Below are 3,599 nucleotides of genomic sequence, written 5' to 3' on the forward strand. Positions count from 1 at the left end.
CTTACTCATGTAACCAAATACCATCTGTACTGCAATAACTTACGGAAAAAATAAAATAAGAGTGTCTTTTTTTAAGGAAAACAAGGCACTTATGAAAAACTTGAAGCACTCCAGCTTTTGATACAGCTTTTGTTTCTAAGGCCCCAGCGAAACCCCACACCCAAGTTATCACCAACATGTACAGTCATTCCTGTGTTTGAAACTTAATCATTGGAGAGTGGGTAGAAGCTAAAATGAACAAATTACCTGATGTATCTAGAAGCCAAACCATCACAGAATCTTTCTTCCCAAATCACTTCCCAGAAGTGTTCAATTTGTGACTGAACACTTCAGTCACAAACAGTGCATGCACCCAAATGTTTTGCTCAATATGTTTTGAGTCTAATTCCATATATTGCTGCTAAAGATTTCCAGAAAGTTGCAAAAGTTCGTCCTTATTGATAGGTGATTGGAATTCAGTGACACTGCTGCTGCTCTGTAGTGTGTGCAAAGGTCAAATCAAAGTAATAAATACGATATTCTCAATCATTTCTCTGTAAAACTGGGTTTCTAGCCAGGGCCCATGCCTTCACACTTGCTGAAACAAGTTCACCTTCTGCACCAGTGCTGCCAGAGAGAGCTCCCTGTGACATGGGAATCATGTTTCTGCACTTCCCATGCAGGAGCCACTCACCACATGTGGCTCCTGAGCACACGAAGTGTGGCTGGAGCTGGGAATGGCTGAAGAGTTAGTTCTATTTGAGTTTCAATAGTGTGGCAAGTGGCTACTTGGAAAGCAGCACACCACCTGAGATGGCAGGAACAACATGAAAACATCCTCCATGCCGCTGCAAAAATGTCTGCCTATACATCTTAGAGGAAGACATGTCCAGCATGAACATCATTATGAGTATGGTAGAAAAATCAACAGCTGCCACTGCTACAGGTTAATAGATTGCCTTCAACATGAAGATAAAATGCTTCCAGCACTTCCACTCTGCCCCATAGTCTCTTAGTTGAGCTAATGCCCTGCACAGCTTCTCTTCAACCAGAAGGGGGCACAGACACCAGGCAAGAGCCTATGCTCAGTGATACAGAATGTTCTAGAGCCCAGGAGACCGTTCCATCCACTGAGCTGAGCTGGTCAGACCTAACTAATGTCATCTTTTCCTTCTTAAAGGGAGATGCCAGGATGAGGAGGGAACAAGTTAAAACTGCTTCTGCTGTTTCAAGGTTGTAAGAGGCACTACCAACCAGCAAGGTCAACAACTCAAAGCCACTTCACCTGGCCTCAACTTCTTGGTTTGGGGCCCAGGTGGGGGAATTCTCCAGCTGCTAATGCAGTCTCTCCTCTTTCTTCTTCAGATAGAAGGTCATGTTATCGAAGATGGCCTTGTAGAGACTGCTGAAGCTGGCATCTGTGACGTTAGAGCCTTCCAGCATGGCCCAGTTCCCATGAATAACACTGGAGACTTTTTTTTTTTTTAAACACAGTGCATTCAGGAACAGAATGCCACTGGCCACCTACAGGCCTGCAGAGCACCAAGGGGATTTCATGGCAGTCCGGCAGCACCCACAGCCCCTGGGTCTCCTCGAAAGCCACATCCCACACATGGTGCTAGCTTGACAGATGCTGCCTGTACACTAAGTTAGCAGTCTGAGAGCATCAAGCTGGAAGATGTAGATTACCGGAATACAGTTGCACAGAAGCGTCATGCAGTTCTCCTAGCACCAGAACGTGATCCCGGATGTGACAAACCTCCGGTGTCCCAGGGGCCCATCAGCACTTGCAGACTGGCCAGGTGACAGCAGTGCAGTTGATGGCCACTTCTGTACTCCCAGAGCCTAAGAGTGCAGTCCCTGGAGGAGGACAAGAAACAGTTCGGGCTGAGTGGGCACCACAGAGATGCGGCTCACAAACTCCGTGTGCCCGAGGCAGAAGGACTCGATACTGTGAGGTGCTGTGGCCTAGCTGACCTGGATCTTCTCATCCTGGTTGGCAGTGAGGATGAAGCAGTTATCAGGACTCACAGTCACCTCTAACAACATTGACAGGTGTGCCAGGTCAAGTCTGCCGCATCTGTGTGGCTCTGAAACCAAAAAGGAGTACACATCTCCAGATTTGTCAGCCACCAAGACCTTCTCCTCAGAGGCTGTAAGGTCAGGGCCATACACCTCCTTGCCATGGTCCTGACACTCAGACATTGCCATGGTTTTGTATGGAAAAGAATCAGACGCTTGTGGTCATCTGTTAAAGCAAAATAGCGCCAGACTTGGAGGTGGATGCCAGAATCATGCCACTCCCCCAGACCAAGGGCAGCCCGTCCTCCCCTTTATTTTCTTGTGACTATTCTGCAGCACTGCAGTCATAGATGAAGAGGTTGTTGTCATCATTGTTTGCAGCAGAGGTGGCCAGGAAAAACCCAGAGACTCCACAAGAAAATGGTTAGAACTGATAAACAAATTCAGTAAATTTGCAGAACACAAAATCAACATAAAAAACTCAGTATCACTTCTATATGCCAACAACAAACAATCTGAATAAAAAATCAAGAAAGTAGTCCCATTTACAATTGCCAGAAATAAAATAAAATACCTAGGGTTAAATTTAACCAAAGCGAAAGATCTCTACAATGAAAACTATAAAACATTGATGCAAGAAATTGAAGAGGACACAAAATAATAGAAAGATATTTCATGTTCATGGATTAGAAGAATCAATATTGTTAAAATGTCCATATTAACCAAAGCAATCTACAGATTCAATGCAATCCCTATCAAAATACTAACGCCATTCTTCACAGAAATAGAAAAAAAAATCCTAACATTTATATGGAATCACAAAAGATCCAGAATAGCCAAAATTATCCTGGGCAAAAAGAACAAAACTGGAGGCATCACATTACCAGACCTCAAATTATATTACAGAGTGTAGTAACCAAAACAGCATAATACTGCCATAAAAACAGACGTATAGACCAATGGAACAGAATAGAGAACCCAGAAACAAATCCACACCCCTACAGTGAACTCGTTTTCAACAAAGGTGCCAAGAACATACACTGGGGAAAAGAGTCTCTTCAAAAAATGGTGCTGGGAAAACTGGATATTCATATGCAGAAGGATGAAACTAGACCCCCATCTCTGACCACATTAAAAATCAAATCGAGTGGATTAAAGACTTAAATCTAAGACCTCAAATTATGAAACTACTACAAGAAAACATCAGGGAAACTCTCCAGGACATGAGACTGGGCAAAGATTTCTTGAGTAATACCCTGCAAGCACAGACAACCAAAGCAAATGTGGACAAATGAGATCACACCAAGTTTAAAATCTTCTGCACAGAAAAGGAAACAACCAACAAAGTGAAGAGACAACCCACAGAATAAGGGAAAATATTTGCAAACTACCCATCTGACAGGGGATTAATAACCAGAATATATAAGGAGCTCATACAACTCAATAGGAAAAAATCTAATAATCTGATTTTTAAATGGGCAAAAGATCTGAATACATATTTTTCAAAAGAAGATATGCAAATGGCAAACAGGTATATGAAAAGATGCTCAACATCATTGATCATTGAGAAATGCAGATCAAAACTACAATGAGATATC

The 3,599-nt window shown here is 42.9% G+C and overlaps 1 pseudogene; it reads right to left on the reverse strand.

Moving 5' to 3' along the window:
- Positions 1-1,241: 1,241 nt before the first annotated feature.
- On the reverse strand, positions 1,242-2,028 carry LOC100615741 (tRNA (guanine-N(7)-)-methyltransferase non-catalytic subunit WDR4-like; annotated as a pseudogene).
- Positions 2,029-3,599: the final 1,571 nt, after the last annotated feature.

The sequence above is a fragment of the Pan troglodytes genome, chromosome X (assembly GCF_028858775.2).
Source record: "Pan troglodytes isolate AG18354 chromosome X, NHGRI_mPanTro3-v2.0_pri, whole genome shotgun sequence".
Lineage (NCBI taxonomy): Eukaryota > Metazoa > Chordata > Mammalia > Primates > Hominidae > Pan > Pan troglodytes.